This window comes from Thalassophryne amazonica, chromosome 17, assembly GCF_902500255.1.
Source record: "Thalassophryne amazonica chromosome 17, fThaAma1.1, whole genome shotgun sequence".
In the NCBI taxonomy this organism is placed as follows: Eukaryota; Metazoa; Chordata; class Actinopteri; order Batrachoidiformes; family Batrachoididae; genus Thalassophryne; species Thalassophryne amazonica.
This window is the reverse complement of record NC_047119.1, coordinates 19,524,265-19,546,765: the sequence shown is the minus strand read 5'-3', so window position 1 is coordinate 19,546,765 and position 22,501 is coordinate 19,524,265. Positions and strand designations below refer to the sequence as shown.

At 37.0% G+C, this 22,501-nt stretch overlaps 1 protein-coding gene across 1 annotated transcript in view; it reads left to right on the top strand.

Moving 5' to 3' along the window:
- Nucleotides 1–16,039: 16,039 nt before the first annotated feature.
- The window catches only part of arhgap24 (Rho GTPase activating protein 24), a 146,301-nt gene continuing 139,839 nt past the window's right edge, over nucleotides 16,040–22,501 (top strand). Inside the window, exon 1 of the mRNA XM_034192500.1 lies at nucleotides 16,040–16,362. The gene's annotated coding sequence lies outside the window, so the exon portion shown is untranslated. The remainder of the gene's footprint in view (nucleotides 16,363–22,501) is intronic.

Here is a 22,501-nt window from a genome sequence, read left to right as displayed (position 1 = left end):
CTTCCCTTAGGCAGTATTATTAGATGGTATTGCTTAAATTTTCATTGTTACGCAGATGATACCCAGCTTTATCTATCCATGAAGCCAGAGGACACACACCAATTAGCTAAACTGCAGGATTGTCTTACAGACATAAAGACATGGATGACCTCTAATTTCCTGCTTTTAAACTCAGATAAAACTGAAGTTATTGTACTTGGCCCCACAAATCTTAGAAACATGGTGTCTAACCAGATTCTTACTCTGGATGGCATTACCCTGACCTCTAGTAATACTGTGAGAAATCTTGGAGTCATTTTTGATCAGGATATGTCATTCAAAGCACATATTAAACAAATATGTAGGACTGCTTTTTTGCATTTACGCAATATCTCTAAAATCAGAAAGGTCTTGTCTCAGAGTGATGCTGAAAAACTAATTCATGCATTTATTTCCTCTAGGCTGGACTATTGTAATTCATTATTATCAGGTTGTCCTAAAAGTTCCCTAAAAAGCCTTCAGTTAATTCAAAATGCTGCAGCTAGAGTACTGACGGGGACTAGAAGGAGAGAGCATATCTCACCCATATTGGCCTCTCTTCATTGGCTTCCTGTTAATTCTAGAATAGAATTTAAAATTCTTCTTCTTACTTATAAGGTTTTGAATAATCAGGTCCCATCTTATCTTAGGGACCTCGTAGTACCATATCACCCCAATAGAGCGCTTCGCTCTCAGACTGCAGGCTTACTTGTAGTTCCTAGGGTTTGTAAGAGTAGAATGGGAGGCAGAGCCTTCAGCTTTCAGGCTCCTCTCCTGTGGAACCAGCTCCCAATTCAGATCAGGGAGACAGACACCCTCTCTACTTTTAAGATTAGGCTTAAAACTTTCCTTTTTGCTAAAGCTTATAGTTAGGGCTGGATCAGGTGACCCTGAACCATCCCTTAGTTATGCTGCTATAGACTTAGACTGCTGGGGGGTTCCCATGATGCACTGTTTCTTTCTCTTTTTGCTCTGTATGCACCACTCTGCATTTAATCATTAGTGATCGATCTCTGCTCCCCTCCACAGCATGTCTTTTTCCTGGTTCTCTCCCTCAGCCCCAACCAGTCCCAGCAGAAGACTGCCCCTCCCTGAGCCTGGTTCTGCTGGAGGTTTCTTCCTGTTAAAAGGGAGTTTTTCCTTCCCACTGTAGCCAAGTGCTTGCCCACAGGGAGTCGTTTTGACCGTTGGGGTTTTACATAATTATTGTATGGCCTTGCCTTACAATATAAAGCGCCTTGGGGCAACTGTTTGTTGTGATTTGGCGCTATATAAAAAATTGATTGATTGATTGATTGATTGATAATTGATTACTTTGTTTTAAAAAATTGGAATGGAAACACCACATTCTATTATTTAAAAAAATTGAATAACAGTTGTAGGGGCATTTCAAATATGATTTTCTTTGTTCATCCACTGATTGTAGACCAACAATAACAACAGCAAAAACATAAAAGTTCATTGCATAAAATGTCTCAACTCTTGAAAGTTATGAGGCTATTTTGTGATATACATTTAAAATAAGTGATTAAAATCTTGAATGCTGTAATTAGTGAAAGTAAGTCCCTTCAGCTGTTCTCTCGTTTTTCACTCGGAATCACCACAGTAGATCCAAGGTGGATTTGCATGTTGATTTGGCACAAGTTCTATGCTGGATGCCCTTCCTGATGCAATACTTCATCACATGGAGAAATGTGGCAGGGGTGGGGTTTAAACCGGGAACCTTCCACACTGAAACCAAGCGTACAAACCACTTGGCCACCATCCTTGTTTTAGTGATGTTGAATATTGTAGTCATCCTCAGTTAGTATACAAGTTAGATTTTACTTAAGAAAGCGGTAATATTTTACAATAAGAGTTTATTAATTACCTCCGCCAAGGAGGTTATGTTTTCGGTTGCGTTTGTTTGTTTGTCTGTCTGATTGTCAGCAGGATAACTCAAAACGTTTTGAACGGATTTTGATGAAATTTTGTGGAGTGGTTGGAAATGACAAGAGGAACAAGTGATTAAATTTGAGTGGTAATCCGGATCACGATCCGGATCCAGGAATTTTTTTAAAGGATTCTTCACCATTGCGGGATAGGGGGGAATTTTGACAATCTAGTTTCTAACTCCACAAAAACAAGGCAGAAAGGCTTGAAAAAAATTAGGGTGTAACAAAGTTTGGTGATCGGATCCGGATTCCGTATCTGGTGATCCAGAATATGCAAAAATATAGGGAAAATAGAAAATGCGTCAGTGTGAGGTGACAAATGAAGCTAGAGATGCACAACTAACACGAAATTGTAGCTGAATCTGTACTGATTCAGTAAGGTGTCATCAGATTTGATGTAGCTTCAAATGTTATGGAGCTAGATCCAGAAGAAAACCGCCATTACCGAAAAATCATTTTTATACAATAACTTTTCAACTAATAAAGACATAAAAGTGATTCCAAGTTCTAGTGGTATGTTTTCATGGTCAAGGATGTCAAATATACAGAAAGAAAAGTGTATGTATCATAGTTTTGGTTGTACCACTGAATTGTTGAATAGATCACTGTGCCAAGGAGGGAATCTCTTTAGGGTCAGTGACCCTATGGCCTTGGCAGAGGTTTGCACTCTCTGAGTGCTTCTAGTTAACATTAGTTCATGCCATAATATGTATTAACTTACAATGAAATGAGCATTAACTGTGTTTAATACTCATTTATTAAAGGTTTCATGTTAACTAAGGTATTCAGTTATACATTGTTAATAATTTGTAAATTACTGAACACCACAATAAATTAAATGTATAAATTTATATGTATTTATTCAGTTATAATGAAGCGAAAGAATTGAATTAATGATTACTAAACAGTTAACTGTTAATTCATTGTTAAGTAATGCTTATTAATGCATAAACTCACATACTACCATTAATAAATTATTTTTAAACACAGTTAACAATTCATTGTTACTTAATGCTTATTATTGCATAAACACCACTAATAAATCATTTTAAACACAGTTAACTGTTCATTCGTTGTTGAGTAATGCTTATTATTGCATAAACTCACATAAACACCATGAATAAATGATTTTTAAACCAGTTAACTGTTAATTCATTGTTACGTAGTGTTTATTACTGCATAAACCCACATAAACACCACCAATAAATGATTTTTAAACACAGTTAACTGTTAATTCATTGTTAAGTAATGAATATTACTGCAAAAACACATAGACACCACTAATAACACACACACACACACACACACACACACACACACACACACACACACACACACACACACACACACACACACACACACACACACACACACACACACACACACACACATTCAACCGCTTAGTCCAACTGAGGGTCGCGGGGGGGCTGCAGCCTATCCCAGCAGTCATAGAGCACGAGGTGGGGTACACCCAGGACAGGACGCCAGTCTGTCACACCACTAATAAATTATTTTTAATTACAGTTAAGTGCTAATTCATTGTTAAGTAATGCTTATTACTGCAAAAACACATAAACACTACTAATAAATGATTTTTAAACACAGTTAACTGTTAATTCATTGTTAAGTAATGCTTATTACTGCATAAACTCACATAAACACCATTAATAAATGATTTTTAAACAGTTAACTGTTAATTCATTGTTACTTAATGCTTATTATTGCATAAACACCATTAATGCATCATTTTTAAACATAGTTAACTGTTAATTCGTGGTTGAGTAATGCTTATTACTGCATAAACTCATAAACACCATGAATAAATTATTTTTAAACCAGTTAACTCTTAATTCATTGTTAAGTAATGAATATTACTGCATAAACTCCCATAATTACCACTAATGATTTTTAAACAGTTAACTGTAAATTCACTGTTAGTTAAAGCTTATTATTGCATTAAGTAACATGAACACCTTTCATAAATGATTACTAAACACATTTACCTCATGCTTATTACTACATAAACTCATATAAGTAAGTCCTTTCAGGTGCTCACTTGTTTTCATTCGGGGTCGTACCAGCAGATCCGAGGTGGATCTGCGTGTTGAATAGGCAAATGTTTCAGGCCGGATGCCCTTCCTGACGCAACTCCACGTGCCATGCTGTGAGGTTTGAACCGGGAACTTTCTGCACTGAAACCAAGAACATGAACCACATGGCCTCCACCCCTATCACTGCATAAATGCATATAAACACTAATAAGAAATTATTTCTAAACACAGTAAATTGTTAATTCACTGTTAGTTAAAGCTTATTACTGCATTAACTCACATGAACACCATTGATAAATGATTACTGAGCACATTAGTTTCCTCTGAGTTAACTATTAGTTTGTGCTTATTGTGGCATTAGCACTTAAAAGAGTTACCAGTGAAACATTAAAAAATAAAATTCTGTCAAACTTCTATTAAATAATATCAAACATTTTAGACCAAAATAATCACGGCTATGCTAAAAATAGTACTTATTAGTCTAACCTCTGACTCTTACAACAGTGTTTTCCAGTATTCAGCTTGTTTATTTCCTGTGCTTCCTGACACCTGTGTAAGTGGCCCTGTGTCCTGTTGTTGTTGTGTCTGACCGGGATAGGAATTTAAAAGAAGGAATTTTTTTCAAGTGACACTCCAAAAGCTTGGAATTTAGAAGTGACAACAATTACGAAACATATTTTCCTATTCACGTGAGTCACTTATCACTTTTATTGTCGTGAGACCCATAAACATCAGTTCGTACATGATGTGCCACTGAAATCTTTTTTTAAAATAACAAGCCTTCAAGCAAATCAAAGTTTTAATTTAATTTCTTTAGCTGTATCTTGAAATTTGATCCCAGAAGTATTAAATCAGTTTGATACTAAATTAAAACCTGAGAATATGCAATAAACTGGACATACATTTTATTCACAGTATGTGCCTCCTGAGTCTAAAGACAAGGGGGGGGGGTGGGGGTGCATATTTACACTGACAGGTACTCCGTGTCTCAGTGCAGGAGTGGTCAGAAGTGTTCGGGCCCGAGTGTTCCCCTGAGAACCGGCAGACCGAGTCCTCGCAACCAAACAAAGGACCCTGGAAAATAACAGGAAAGAGTTGGTGAGAAATACTTTTTATCTGATTCCCTGAACACGTCATTGCCTCCTCTGCTGAAACAAAGGTGCATGAATGAAGTAGTAAATAACAGCGATCTCCTGCAAATAGATGTAGTGGTATTTAAAGTTTAGGCTTAACATGAACAAGTTGTTTGTTGTAGCTGCAGAATGACTTATTGGAAACATAAACACTGTGAGTGAGGAATTCAAGTGGTGCGATTAATGGCACAGATAATGCAAATCTAAATTAAGGTGTAGAATGTATTTGTAAGGTGTGTGAGGGAGTTCTGAACAGATAAGGCGGCTTTTGTACAGAATTTGTTATTTCATGATTCATCTTAAGAGGCCTTTCCGATTGATTGATTGATTGCACAACTGCGTAAATAATTCCAGACTTTCAACCCCATGCGCGTCCTTCGAAATGAAAGGAAAGCGAGTCACCAGCCTTTGACCTCAGTGACCTCACAGAGACATGAAAGGTTTTTTTTTTTTATGAAGTTACAAGCTCAACAATAGCATGCATAATGTGAACAACTAGAGCACCGCGCTCGTAAAGCACAAACCTCTGCCAACACTAGTTTCCAATTCCATACCATTTTCAAGGTCAGAGTCCTGTTAGAAGTGAGTTTTTATGAGCTAAAATATAATACAAAATATAGATCAAAAGGGCTTTTCAATGTTAAAAACAATCAAATATCTACTAAATCCGCAATACGGATTAGATGTGGATCAAACTTAGTCTGGTCATTGAGAGTGCCAGTATGCATCTCATTGTCACAAATGAGAGTGATTGAGGCACTTTTGATTGAGATATAATGCAAAATATTAAATTATTAAATTATTATTAAAATATTCAATTCAAATGTCCACAAAATCCACAATCTGGATCAGATCTGGATCAAACTTTGTCAGTTGATAGTGAGTGTCAGTCTGCACCTCTCCTTCAAATATGAGAGTGATTGAGGCACTTTTGATTGAGATATAATGCAAAATGTACATCAAATGGGCTTTTCAATATTAAATTCAAATGTCCACAAAATCCACAATCCGGATCAGATCCGGATCAAACTTTGTCAGTTGATAGTGAGTGCCAGTCTGCACCTCACCTTCAAACATGAGAGCGATTGGGGCATGTTTGTTTACAATGTAATGTAAAATATTAATTAAAGGGGCTTTCAATATTAAATCTAAATGGCCACAAAAACTGTAATCTGGATCAGATCCGGCTCAACCAACCATCGCTCTCAAATATGAAAGAGATTTGATCTTTTGTGACAGAGGTATGAATTTTTGAAAATTCATTCAATGTTAAAGATAGGGATTTTTCTAAGATTTTTCCTGACTTTGCCTTTTGATCTAGGAAATTTAATCACTTCTTACCTATCAGGATATGAATCTTCAGTAAAAACGTTATGATGATATATGAAAAATTGTGGGCTGTTCACAAACAGACAAACAAACAAACAGGGGCGTTAACATAACCTCCTCCAACGAAGATGGTGGAGGTAATAACATATTATTATTATTATTATTATTATTATTATCATCATCATCATCATCATTTTCATATCATAGTATATTTAGTATTTAGATTAATGGATTTAGTAACCTTTTTTATTATTATTAATTTTAGTTAAATTTCTGTTTTGCTAGCTTTAAATTCAGTGGCTGTTTTGGTCAGATGGCTTTATATTGTTGTTATATTCAATTCATTTTTATGTTCAGCCATCTTATTATTAGCTTGAAAATGAGATCACTTAAATGTAGTTAAGATTTTTTTTCTTTAGCTTCACATTTAGTTAACTTTTCAATTACTGTCATGTTTAGTTAGCTTTGTCCTTAACTAATCAGGCTTCTTCTCATTTCAGCTAGCTTTATTATGTTAGTTTTTTTTTCCAGTGAGTTTTTTTTTCTCCAGAGAACTTCAGTTAGTTTTATATTCATTTATATTTATATTCATATTCACTGTGCTTCTTATCCTGTAAATTTTGTATTCAGTCAGATCTTCACACAAGAAAACAGACCAAATCTAAGGACAAGTCTCCCATTATTTTATGGCAAACTGTCACTGAACTTTCACATGTTTTTTTTTATTTTAATTATTCTCTTCCAGTCCACTATGAAGCTGTATGAGTGGTGATGAAACAAACAAAAGCTGCACTCTGCACACCTTCTCCCATCACAGCAACAGAGGCCCACAACCCCTTCATAATGGCCTTGTTGGCTTCCCTCACTCATCTCTTTCTTGCATAGCCACAGCTTTTGAGAGCTTCCTACTCCAGACAGATTTACCATTCAGTATTATGCTGTTTGTATTTTTGTAAAGATTGATGTAAATGAAGTCCAAGAAATTCAGTAACTTGAAAATGTTCATCCATCATCGCTTTTCTAAAGAAAACTAGCTGTAGAAATTGTGATTTGTATTAATAATAAACCTTATCTTTAGTTAGTCCAGTTACGTATGGGCTCAGAAATTGTAGGGTCCATATAGAAATAGACATAATTACAAAATATTTAATGATATTTTTGTTAAACCTCTTGAATTAAAGGTGAATTAAACATGCTGATTGTTTAATTTCAACACCATTCTGATGGCGTAAAGAAGCAAAGCTATAAAAAAAAAATTATGTCACTTTCCAAAGATTTATGAACCTGACTATATGTTTTTTATGTTTTTCAAAGGTTTTTTTTTTTAAACACATTCACTTTAAGTGTTGTTTGTTATTAGTTAGAATTGCATTTTGACCACATTGTCGTGTTTGATTAAAAAAAAAAAAACAATGATCCTCAACACTTTTAGGAATTAATCATTTTCATTTGCTCCCTTGGTGCATCATTTAACATGAATAATTTTGAATTTACCACCAGATCAGTTCTTACATGCACACATTCAGTGGTATATTTTCTGACGCCTTACTTAATTTGTTCCCCCCCCCCCCCAACTATTTATTTTAGATGTATTTTGTGGACCTCTGGTGGTTCCTTAATGGTACTGTTTCATAAAGTATATAGAAAATAATGTCTAAGACACTCTTCAAAATGTATATATCTTAGCTAATTATAGGCCAATCTCCAACCTTCCTTTTCTCTCAAAAATTCTTGAAAGGGTAGTTGTAAAACAGCTAACTGATCATCTGCAGAGGAATGGTCTATTTGAAGAGTTTCAGTCAGGTTTTAGAATTCATCATAGTACAGAAACAGCATTAGTGAAGGTTACAAATGATCTTCTTATGGCTTCGGACAGTGGACTCATCTCTGTGCTTGTTCTGTTAGACCTCAGTGCTGCTTTTGATACTGTTGACCATAAAATTTTATTACAGAGATTAGAGCATGCCATAGGTATTAAAGGCACTGCGCTGCGGTGGTTTGAATCATATTTATCTAACAGATTACAATTTGTTCATGTAAATGGGGAATCTTCTTCACAGACTAAAGATAATTATGGAGTTCCACAAGGTTCTGTGCTAGGACCAGTTTTATTCACTTTATACATGCTTCCCTTAGGCAGTATTATTAGACGGTATTGCTTAAATTTTCATTGTTACGCAGATGATACCCAGCTTTATCTATCCATGAAGCCAGAGGACACACACCAATTAGCTAAACTGCAGGATTGTCTTACAGACATAAAGACATGGATGACCTCTAATTTCCTGCTTTTAAACTCAGATAAAACTGAAGTTATTGTACTTGGCCCCACAAATCTTAGAAACATGGTGTCTAACCAGATCCTTACTCTGGATGGCATTACCCTGACCTCTAGTAATACTGTGAGAAATCTTGGAGTCATTCAGAATGGGAGGCAGAGCCTTCAGCTTTCAGACTCCTCTCCTGTGGAACCAGCTCCCAATTCAGATCAGGGAGACAGACACCCTCTCTACTTTTAAGATTAGGCTTAAAACTTTCCTTTTTGCTAAAGCTTATAGTTAGGGCTGGATCAGGTGACCCTGAACCATCCCTTAGTTATGCTGCTATAGACGTAGACTGCTGGGGGGTTCCCATGATGCACTGTTTCTTTCTCTTTTTGCTCTGTATGCACCACTCTGCTTTTAATCATTAGTGATCGATCTCTGCTCCCCTCCACAGCATGTCTTTTTCCTGGTTCTCTCCCTCAGCCCCAACCAGTCCCAGCAGAAGACTGCCCCTCCCTGAGCCTGGTTCTGCTGGAGTTTTCTTCCTGTTAAAAGGGAGTTTTTCCTTCCCACTGTAGCCAAGTGCTTGCTCACAGGGGGTCATTTTGACCATTGGGGTTTTACATAATTATTGTATGGCCTTGCCTTACAATATAAAGCGCCTTGGGGCAACTGTTTGTTGTGATTTGGCGCTATATAAAAAAATTGATTGATTGATTGATTGATTGATATATATATATATATATATATATATATATATATATATATATATATATACATATATATGTATATATATATATACATATATATATATAAATATATGTATATATATATATGTATATATATATATATATATATATATAGAGAGAGAGAGAGAGAGAGAGAGAGAGCGAGAGAGAGAGAGAGAGAGAGAGAGAGAGAGAGAGATAGGGTTCTTGCTCCAATGCTTCCATCAAAAGAACACTTAAATATATGGAATGTACTAATAAAGCAACAAGGAAATCAGACACGTTCACGCATCATCCCTGTCACAAAAAAACATCTTTTCCATAAGAATGTCTTTATAAGAGTCACCAACTGTCCAGAACTTCAGTCATAAAGGCCGTGAGAACACCTGACCCGAAAAGTTTTTTGTTTATAATTCTGCGAGGAGTTTCATTTGTGAAGATTCATCTATCCTGATCTGCTGAGGCTTTTTCCCATCACATTAAAAACTCCATCCTCATGGGATGAGCGAGTTTATTTAAACATCGACACTTCTTAACCCATAAGGTCAAAATGTTTCGTGTTCAGCATTCCATTTTCTGAAGATATACCACAAGACATAGTGTTGGATGAAGTCACTTTCACACTGAAACATTAGATGTGCAGACAGGTTAGATGGTACCCATGTTGCTATGGCGATGGAACATTTGTCAGGCTTAATTGAGTTTTAGAAAAGTAAGACGGAAATAGAATTACATTACACATTTGCTTTTATATTTCCATTAAATAATGCAATTTTTGTGTGTTAATGAAATGAGTAATATGTTATGCAAATAATTTTGTTAATAAGAAAAATTGCATACTGTCCAGTAGGTGGCAGCAATGACATAAGGTAAATTAAATGCCTGCTGATCCAATGGACTGTGTGCGTTATTGGAGAGTCTAAGACACTTTTTCCATTTATTCCCATTGTGTTTCATTGCTGCCAAATTTTGAAAGCTGACAGGAAAGTCTGTGATTTTAAATGCCACTTTGTGTTCTGAAGAAACGTTAATTCACTTTGAGTTGCAAAGTCTTCAGGCAAGCAAGCTTTAATTCCCAATCATGTCAGCCTATAACACTGTGATGAATCTAATTGGATTCTCATGCTATTTATCTGGAAGACAGATTAAATCGGGGCGCAAGTCCCCCATGTGCCTTTCAAGAAAATCCTCTGCTCCAAACCACCATGAAGCTGTGATGAAATGCACTCAGTACAATCACATCCACAGAAGCCCATAACACCTTTACTCAGTTTTTGAGAACTAGTAACTTTACTCAAGATAAACACATGTCTCAAGGCCGACATAGGACTTCTTCTGCTCCAGACAGATTTACGACAGAGGGCTATACTGTTTGTATTTCTTTATTATAGAGATAAATGATGTCCAAGATATATAAAGTGACTTGGAAATGTTCATGTAGCCATCCCCCAACTTGTCTAAAGACAACTGGCTGTTAAAGTGATGATTAAGTTGTGTTATTCTAAAAAGGGCAAATTTTTATGAATTCCATTATTTTGATATAAATGATAATAATTTGACAATAATAATAATAAATATATATGCACACACACACACACACACACACACACACACACACACACACACACACACACACACACACACACACACACACACACACACACACACACACACACACACACACACACACACACACACACACACACACACACACACACACATATACACTGTGCAAATGTGCCCAGAGACACTCCATCACAACATAGTACCAGGATGCAAGTTGCAAGCTGGCACAGCGTACACTAGGAGACACAACAAAATGTCTGGAATCATGTACAAGAACATCTGTGCCACATACGGTTTAGAACTCCCCAAGTCCCAATGGGAAACGCCACCAAAGGTGGTTGAGAACGACAGGGCTAAGGTCCTGTGGAACTTCAAATTCCAGACAGATAAGCAGCTGCTAGCCAGCCAACCAGAAATAGTGGGAAAGAAGACCAGAGAAGTACAAAGGGCCGAAGGAACAACTGGAGCAGATGTGGAAGGTAAAGTCCAAAGTGGTCCCAGTGGTAATAGTAGAACTAGGAGCTGTAACCCCCAAACTGGAAGAGTGGCTTCAGCAGATTCCAGGCACAACATCAGAGGTCTCTGTGCATAAGAGTGCAGTCTGAGAAACAGCTAAGATACTGCACAGAACGCTCAAACTTCCAGGCTTCTGGTAGAGGACCTGAGATTGACACATTTTATATATACTCAACAAAAATATAAACGCGTTTATATTTTTGTTGACATATATATATATATTTATATATGCGCTCAACTACGAATCATTATTCTGTGATATTACTGCATTATAAACACATTTAGTCATTGCTAACTTTGAATGTGTGTGTGTACCATGAGTGTGTTCCACGATGCTGTAAGCGGCCGGGGCCTAGGACCACTTTAACCCGCCCCTGCAGTCAGTACTTTCAGTACTGATTGTGGAATGATTGTGGAAATCTTAATTATTCCCAGCCAGGAGCTTATTTATTGACCTCATCTCCTCTGAAATCAACAGCACAATAGTCACTCTGCTAAGTGGATCACGTGGGACAAAAATCCACTTCTCAAGCTTTTCTCAAAATAAATTACTTCACATTCTGATATCTGAATTTCAGCAGTGTGAGTAATTACTTTTTACACACCAGCCAGCAGCATAGATTGGAATTTTCTTCACTTAATGTGGAGCTGATTTTCCAGGTCCAGATAATATCCCTCAAAGATAATGCTGTCCATTTCTGAATAACCGCAATGTCAGGTTTAAGGAAATGGAAACTGCTCTTTGGTTTAATAGCTCCATTTCATGGAAAAAATTTATGAATGTAATTATTCCACATATTTTTCTGCAATAAATCAAAATGCAGAAACATTTATTCAGCACTAGCAGAGGTACCTGTCTTGGCTCAGATGAAGAATAGTTACCACGTTGAAAGAGTTTTTCATAAAAAATAACAATATCATTTAAGCACACCATTAAAATCAGTGCATGTTTATGTTAGTAAATTTGTCATATGTTTTAATTACAGCCTCTCTCCTTCTAAAAACTGGAGGAGATGACTGGCAGAGCAGCTACAGCTTCTGTGTAAGTGATGAAAAGAGGAAAAACGACTTGTTCCTCCTTGGTTGACAGTCTTGCAGGTTGTGGTAATGGAGTGCTCTCTTAAAGGCAGTGGTGGGAACAGCTAACCAAAAAGTTAAGCTTCTATAACCATTAATCCAATAACTGAAAAGTTATCTTTTATGACGCTAAACTGACAAACTGCTAAAAATTTTAATCTTTATTACAGATAACCGATAATCAATAACTTTTAGTATTGATTCTGACGCGGCCACATCAGATTACGCTGTCGGCTTCTGAAACCAGTTTCATTTTCACTTTTCGTTACTGGGTAAATTCAAGGATCATAAACACATAAGAACGCATGAAAAATTAATGAATAAAAAATAAAACCCCAAACTCTGTCATCTTTCAAAAGCAGTAAAACACAGTATTAGAAGTACGAACTAAAAAGCTGCTGCTTTTTTCACATGCTTTGAACCCTGCGGCTTAAACAACCAAAATACATCCATTAATGCATTGATTAGCAGAGTAAAAGACACGTAGTAAATATAAATTCTTACCTGTTAGTTTCAGTGGGATTCATCTGAAGAAATAATCCACATAAAACATCCTTTTTTTAATCCAAAACAGTGTCTAAACGGTGAAGAAAAGTCCCTCTGTACACACAGCTGCGTCGTGAGAGCTCCTCTCCCCCACCGAGTCTTGGCGATTAAATTATACCGTCAGCTGCAAAGAAATAAAATAATGTTAAAATTAGTCCATTTTGTTTTTGTGTTGAGTGGACGATAACACTCACTCTAACGTCCAAAGTGAACCTGAACTACACTACCCACAATGCTCCCTGCATTGACTGACAAATCACGTTTTGTGCTTAATGATGACGGCAAGCAACAGGCAGCCAGTCTGCCACAAACACACAATAGACGGACTAAAATGTTTGATTTTAGGGTTTACAAATGTTTTTGACCGTTTCACTTTGCTCACTTTACCAGCAAAAAAAAAAAAAAAAAAAAAGATCAGACTGAAAGTTATCGGAACTAAATTTATCAGAAGATAATTGGTTCCATGATGGTTTCAAAATTTATCTGAAAAGCTAATCCGCTAGCAAAAACATTATCTTTGATAATTATCTGTTATCGGATTAGCTGAACTGTGCCCACCACTGCTTAAGGACAGAGAATGTCACATTTCTATCTATTGCCTCCAACTCCATCAGTCAACCAGTTGTGATCCTGAGGTTCTGTTTGACCTTTAGCGCAATAGAATCATTCTGGGTGTTAATTTGTGCACTCTTCTTCAATGCTGTAAAGTCAGCATGGTTGTATAACAAATTGTACACTTGCTTGTGTTACAGTGAATCTTTTCCAGATGGCTCCTAAGAAGGGCCAGACTTGCAGAGATCCAAAATTGTCCCACGGAAGTCTTGGCTTAAATCTTCTGATATCTTTTTTCCTGGCTTTTAGAAATACAAAGGCACTGATTCTTCATTTAGGCCCTTAAATGCTCCAAACAACCCTAAATTACACCAATCAGTCATTATAGAAAGCTTTCACAAGTAATTCCATCAATTTCTGGAATCTTCTGGAATTTTCCATGCTGTTTATTTATCTTTTTGTATGTAAACTGTGGAAGCACTGACAATCTGAAATAGGGAAGGAAAAAAGGAAATAAATCTTGTAGCCGTATCGTAACTTTATATAGAAATATAGTTTCTTGCCAAAATAACACACATATCATTTGATAAAATGGAACATGTGCAGTAGGGGAAAACACAAATGTTTTAACCAAAATGTAGGTAAATGTGTACATTCACAGCTGTATATATTTTTCACAGTGCATTGTCATTTTCTGCACAGTTCAAACATATATTGTCACCCTGGGGATTAAAATTGCTCCCTTGTTTGAATAAAATAACTTTAACTTTTTATGGATTTTCACCAAACTTGGTGGGAATGTACTGTAACTTGGGTTGGTGTCTTCAGATGCTTAATTTTTGGACCAGATTTGTCAAAGGTCAAGGTCAAGGTCCAGCAGAACATAACCCAAAAATACATTTACTCCAAAACTACTGGCCAGATTTTCCCCAAATATGGTGGGAATATTATTTGGACTTGTATATGCAGATGACTAGTTTTTAGAACAGATTGATCAGTTAAGGTCAAGCAAAACATAGCCCAAAATCACATTTACCATATTTGAGCTACTACGGACCAGTGTTGCCACAGTTACTTTGAAAAGTTACTTTTTTAGTTACTTTATACAGTTACTTCATTAGCAGTTTTATGCAGTTACTTTATTAGCAGCTGCCAACAACTTGTAACTAATAAGTAATGTTACTAATAAGGTAACTAGTAATCTAACTTGGTTAGTCTTAAGATTGAGTAATCAGCAAAGGAACTAATCAGAAAAGTAACTAATACTTACTTTGCTGAGCACTCAATCTTAAAAATAACCAAGTTAGATTACAAGATACTTTATTAGCTACATTCAGCAGCTGCCAACAAGTTGTCAGCATCTGCTAATGAAGTAACTGTATAAAGTAACTAATAAAATAATTTTTAAAGTAACTGTGGCAAGATTCGATCAAAAACTCATATTGATCAGTAAAAATTGTGATTGATTGGTATGACTAACTTCATGATGAAGTCACAAAGAAGTCAAAATATGAAGTCATATATTGTGTCTGTGTGTGTGTATATATATATATATATATATAAACCTTATGTGCAGGATATGCTTCAGCCCTCTGATGCTTTTCATTTTAACATTTGTTTCCACGGCAACCAAACATTATAAAATATTAAAAAGGGCTAGATCCTTCACATTTGTATATACAGCCGAACATTCTTTACTCAAAAACCAATTTGTCTGTGGATGAGCTGATTTGACTGCATGACTGATATATATCCAGGAAAATTAATCACTGCAATCTATGGAACGGGAGGAAATTAGCGAGTGCTCCAGAGTCAATAAGGTGCACTTTAGTGTGTGTGCAGCTGGGTTTGCGCCGCAGTGAGAAGAGGAAAATAAATGTTTGTCTGGCTGCGTGCATTTGTCTGTGTCATCTTGAAGACGCCTTAAAAGTGGGGCAACCTTCTGCGTGTGCAAGCTGGATTACTCATGCATAACCTCAATGGCAAAGTTAGAATTTAAATTCTGCAAAATGTGCCAATTTGCACACCACAGCCCAATCTGGCAACTTTGCCTCACTTTTATATAAGAGGTTGAAAACTGCCAGTGGCTTGTGTTTTGACCTGAAGAGAAGGTCAGTTCCAGCACTGGAGGATAGTTCTCATATTTAAGACTTCCTCAAACATCCTCTCACTTACTCTCTTTCCCCTCCTTCCTCCTTCTGCACCTCCTCCTTCTCTTTTCACCACTCACAACCCTCTCAGACGTCAAACCATCTGGGATGTGTAGACGACTTTAAGCTCGCATAAGCCTCGCTACTGGGAGAGTGTACGTTCAATGTGCATGTGAGTGTGCACATGCCTGTAATAGTGCCTCATGTGTGTGACTGTGCTGCAGCCATCCTGTCCACAGACCTTCCGAGCATGCAGATGGTGTGAGCAGTCGGGGGGAAGTTTATAGCAGCTCATCTGAGACTCGGATAACTCCAAGCAGCCTGCATGCAGTCACTCAGTCCAAATCCTTTGGAACAGGAGAGGAGGCGCACTGAGGCTGGAGTACAACTTCAGCTTCCCTCAGACCAGGATTACTGCTGGTGCTGATTGAATACCTGCTCCTGGATTGGATTTAATTCTTGTGCATCAGAATTCAAAGATTCTGCAGTATTTGAAAGGTGAGGTGGATGCTGCTGTTGGTTCTACCTGAATTATTGTGATTTTGTGCCAACTGTTTCACTGGTAATGCCTGTTCTGCTTTTTCTAAACATCTCCAGTCGGTTTGGAATGTCATAGTCCTGTTGTATGGCTGACTACCTGTTGGAATAGTACAGCTTGAACAGATATACTGTATATAGGCAAGGTTGGGAAGGTACTTTAAATGTAAGTTAATCATAATATCGTAAGTACCTTACCCTGATTGTTTTTGATTACTTTAGGATTGCATCAATGCCAAAGGCATAGAAACGATATGTAAAACATCATCAATGTCACTTCTCTGCATTAAAAATTAAATAACAAAAATGGCATGTATTAGTATAGTTCAATGATTTTGTTTCTTAGGTTCTTGGTTTTACTGATGACACAGTGTGGTTGGAATTACAGAGGGTACTGGGGGTCTGTACCCCTCCAAGTCAGCAAAAGAGGTCAAAACAACAGTTAAAACAATGGTTTTGTAACCTTCTTACTTGTAATTATAATTATTACAATATATTTCCCACATTTGTGCCTGGAAGAATATTGTATTAAGATTTCAATCATGCCTAAATCAATAATACTATTTATAATAAATGCAATCTCATTTAAGTATAGGGTCCACTGCCAAAAGATAATGTAGCAGGTTCATGTGGGTAGCTATATAACTTTTTAATATGTTTCAGAGGTTTTGATTGAAGTTGTGTCAAACGTCTATGGATGATTACTAATTTTAACTAGTTTCTAACTTTTGACTTAAGTTACAGTTTAGCTAATTAACATTAGCTAGCTAAAGCATTTGCTTTAATTAACATTAGCCTGCTAATATTATGTATGGGCCCCCAATCACCTAGCAAACCCTGCTCCTCTGATTGGCATTATACAGTTCATTCTGTTATACTGTATAAATGTTGTCATTCACTTGTTTAAATACTCTTTGTACATGAGGACAGGGAAGTTTGGGGCTGCCTGCTGGAGTTGTTGCCCCCGTGATCCAATCTCGGATATGAGGCTGAAGGTGTATCTTTTACTAATGTATGTACATTAGTAAAAGATTAAGTCTCAATGCATTGAGTTTACAGTAGACTTGTAGCCATCTTACCAATGCAGCTAACTCTGCATCTTTCGATTGACAATTTTAGCCATTCATAAAATACGTGTTGTCACCCGTGTTGAGCACATTACTTTAAAAAAGTAATTATCATTTCTAGCTATTTCTCCCAAAAAGTAACTGAGTTACAACATCATGAAAGTAATTAGTTACTAGGAAAAGTAACTATTGCGTTACTTAAAAAAAAGGTTCAAATATGAATGAATTTGGATTCCCCGCCCCCCTTAATGAACTTTAAATTCAATTGTGTGCTAGATTATTTTATGATAAAACTGAATATTAAATATGTTTAGTGAATTAAATGGACAATTAACAGAATGAATTATTAAAAGAAAACATTGTACAGTAATCTACACTATTTTAATGTTGCTGTGGGACAATGTGAGACAAGATACCTGTCAAATTGAATATATTATTCTAGATATTATCATTACTATTTTTATAATAGTAGCACAATCAAAGATAATAAATATTGTTGAATTTTTCAACAGGCCACCACCCATCAAATAAATCTATAATTAAATTATACTCATTCACATGTACATGCTTGCCTTTTGTCTCTGAGGGGAAATTAATGTCTGTAGTTACAGTTTGTAAATGTTAAAGCTCCGTTTGTGAGTGTGTGTTTGTATTTGTGTGAAAACGCCCGCCCACCTCTGCCTGTGGTTGGCTTACCATGAAATTTTCCTCTTCCTTAGCCAATCACCATCACCTGTGGATGTCCCACCCCCCTCCTCCCCAATCAAAGATAAGAAAAAAAAAAAAACCCGGCTTCAATTTGTTTAATTACAGTAAAATACTACATTCTTTTTTCCAGTAATGATAACGGCATTGTAACACCATAAACGTAATTACTTTGGTTACCTGTTACTTAAAAAAAAAAAACACTTTGTAACGCCATTAATTTTAAGAGCGTTATTCTCATCAGTGGTTGTCATCAACCTCTGTTTGTTTCTTTTGTGAAGCAATGTGGCAATTGCCAAACATAGCCAGCATCTAAATGCAAAGGGATTTCCATGCAGATATTGTAATCTATATTATAATAGCAAAGTGGCCTCTGTGTGTGTGTGTGTGTGTGTGTGTGTGTGTGTGTGTGTGTGTGTGTGTGTGTGTGTGTGTGTGTGTATGGCTATCATGGAGAAACTGAGGAGAGCTGACATTTGCCATTTGGTATGCTTATGTATTTTGGGTCAAGGATGAACGCTGCGAAAACAGAAAGTTGATAGGACTAATATTTTTGGAGAAATTAGCTATATTAACTAACCAGTTAACAATGGTTGTTTTGCTGCAATGCACCATAGGAGTTTGGGGTTTTAAATATTATTGTGATTCATGTTAGTTTAACAGTGTTGTGAGTGTTACTGATTTATTGTGTTCTTGTAGTTCAATTGGTTTAGTCCGTTTAGTTAAGTGTCATGTTGCTGTTACCATGAGTGAGAAGTGTACTGCATTTGATGTTTTCCGCCACCGTCTCTGTCTGTGTGTCAAATTAAAAGCACCTGTTTGCAGCAGAATGCACAAAAGACAACAAGCTCTGTGTGTGTGCGTGCAGTTTTGACCATGGCCAAACTGGGTAGAGCTGACATTTGCTGTTTGGTATGCTTACTTATTGATAGGACTAATATTTTTAGAGAAACTATTGACATTAGCTAACAACAAGGGATGTTGATAATTACATTCTGGACTCACATGCCATTACAAAAGGGGGTGGTAAATCATCTATATATTAAAAGCGTTCAATGTAAGTACATAATATAATTGTAAAATATTAAAAATACATGAATGACACAAGAAACAGAAAACAGTTATTTCCATTGTGGTTCATTAAAAAACAAAGGACAAAATAGAAGTAATAATAATGATAATAAAATAAAACAATAATAAAAAATATTTATTGCATAATCCTGCTCCATATACTCTGTTACTCCCCAAGTCCACGCAGTCACACGTTATGTGGCCTAGCAATCAAACATGTTTCATAAAGTATCACGTTGGGCCACTGTTTGTGGTGTAAAGCATACAGATTGTGTTTACATTAAGAAACTGACATGCAAACCTAATTATATCTGAACATGCTGCATGTGGAAGGATGTCACTGATGGGAAATATTCATATAATCTGACATCTCAAAAAGAAAAAAACAAAGGGAGAGCAGATTATTAGTGCAATGAAGTGGAAGAAGAGGCAGGCAGGACAAAATGTGCACTTTGTTTCCTCCGACCTAATGGAAAAAGAGATGTGAAAACAAATCAGGCATGGGGTTGAGAAGATACGATGGCCCCCCCTCATGCCAGGAATGTCTGCAGCGCACATGTGCTGCTGGAAAGCCTACAGATCAGGTTCCCCATGTCAGCTGCTGCACTCGACCTCTAAAAGTCTGTGATATCTATTTATCGAGAAAGGAAAGAACTACAGATAAGGACATGCATGTTAGAAGATGCTTCACTTTTTGGACATTCTACAGCATCCGCATCACTTAACTAAGCTAAAGCATTTGATGGTTTTCGCTATTAAATACATGATGGGGTATAGCGGAAGGAGGTTATACTAAAGCTATTGGAGCTGTTGTCCTCCTAATGCCTCTAATATATCTAAGTTATTACAATCACCTGGTGTGATCACGTATCTGTGCTCTTCATGTCTTTTTAAGGCCAAAATGCTCCTTCTTACTTACTGCTGTAAGAAACACCTTTATGATTATTTTTGAAATGTTTGATGCCCTTGTCATCATGTTCCTAGTATGTTCTCCACTCAAAGCAGATGAAGTTTGGAAGTTTAACTAACCCCCCATCTGGCCCCTTCAAGAAAAACCGTCTGGTGCCGCCACTGCCCAGTTCACAGACGTACTGTGAGACAGGGAGAAGGAATATATGTGAGAAGAGAGCGTCTCAGAGCTGCTTTGCAAACTACAAAGGAGTCACAGATGGTTTTTAAGTCATCGCAGACAAAACAGAGAGTGAATCATTAAATTGATTCAGACAGGAAAGCCTGAGAGTTTATCAGCCAGTTCAGCAGCAGAACCACATGAAGGAAAAAATACATCATCTATCTTCAAGAACCAGTCCTGTGTTTGTGATACAGTACACCCCTCGCACCGCGATGTGCCGTGTGGATAACTCACCACATAACGGGACGGCTTTTTCGATCGGGACCTCCCCGTGACCCCTTTAAATCAGGATTAAACCGACTCAGTGTATGTGTGTTGGTTATTGCTTGCGAGTGCTTCCATGCCTGTTGTGGATGCAATCACTCTGTCTCTCTTCCTCTTTCACATCCTCTTTGACAATTAACTGAGCATGGCAGAAAAGACGCCCCACCCCACACACCCACCCCTCACCTGTGTGACTTCAACAGGAACAGGCTGCCCTCTGGGTGGCAGCTTTGACAAACAGGTTAATAATACCTGACAGTTGTGTTTGTCTTTGACACATGTGGGCCACAGAGGGCCGTCTGTGCTGACTTACAAGACTGGGGAGGGCGGGTGGGTGTAAAGGGGGGTGTTTATGGATATTTAAAGACTTTACAGCATCGCCTGTCAATCTGCAGGTCATGTTACCTCCATGTTCATGCACATGGACATGGTCACACAAACCGGCTTTGATTTGGCGTGCTTCAGTTGTATATGGTTAGTGCAGCAGATAAGTGAATATTTACAGAGGAATCCTTCAAAAGGTGGTACAAGCACCAAATTTGGCACAAATACTCCTTAGACACCACTCTGTTCAAAAAGCAGAATGTCCACTTTAATTTTCAATAGGCAGCCAGGTACGGGTCAATGAAGAATTTGGGTCAAAATCTAAAAATGCCCCAATCACATTGAAAGGTATTCCATATTATTTGTCTGATCGTAAAAAATTCAAAAAGGTATAGTTTGGACTATCTATGGCTGAATTCTATGGAGTTATGGGGCAACAAAATTACAAAAATGGTGATAAAGGTCAATGTCAGTTTGTACAGGCGTGAAAAGTTAAAGTTGCCCCAAGTTTGGTTAAAAAAAGTGGTGCAAATTATTGGTTGAGCTAATAGGATTAATGAATGGAATAGTTTTGACTGTTTTGAGTGAATGCTTGGTTTGCAAAGTAAAGGTTAAATAATGTCAACGTCCATTGGATTCTATAACATGTGACATATGTTACCCCATAACATGATAACTAAGCATGACACATGACAAACTATTACATTTTAAAACCCTATTAACTCAACCAATAATTTGCATTATTTTTTCCAAAATTAGCACAGGTTTAACTTTTGACCCCTGTACAAACTGAAATTGACCATTGTTACCATTCCTGCTGTTTTTACCCCCTAACTCTGTAACATTCAGTCACAGATAGTCCAAACTATAGCTTTTTGGAAACTGTGAGCAGACAAATAATGTGGTATAGTTTTCAATATGATTGGAGCATCTCTTAATTTTGACCCCTGTGTAATTCTTCAATTGACCCCTACCTTGCTGCCTATTGTAAATTCAAGTGGACTCCCTGCCTTTTGAAAAGGGTAATGTCTAAGGTGTATTTGTGTCAAATTTGGTGCCGGCACCCCCATTTGAAAAATAATTTCAGGTATCCACTACACTAGGTGGCAAATAATAAAAAACCCCAAAAACCCAGAGTTCATGCTTTGCCAGGTGGACTCAGTCAACTGTCAAACAGGATGACTTGCATATGCAAAGAGACTTGCAGAGTTTGTGTCCAACAGTCACAGCTTGGAGGCAACTATGTTCGTGGTTTGGAGGCAGGAGGCAACATGGTTTTGTGTAAAGTGCCAAAAACAGCAGGCAAAATCCATGGAAATAGTGTGGCTGTCACATCAGCAACGTATACATGTGTGCAACAAAACCCTGGTGTCTACAGATGTTAAAAAAAAAAACTAGTTCTGTTTTTGGTGGAGTTCTGTGCTCCACCCAAATGAATGTTAACAGAAACTACATCTTTATCTAACATCTATCATTTCCTAAAAACAAAAATCATTTTCAAAACATAACAAGTAATCTCAGAGGTTTTGTAAAAAAT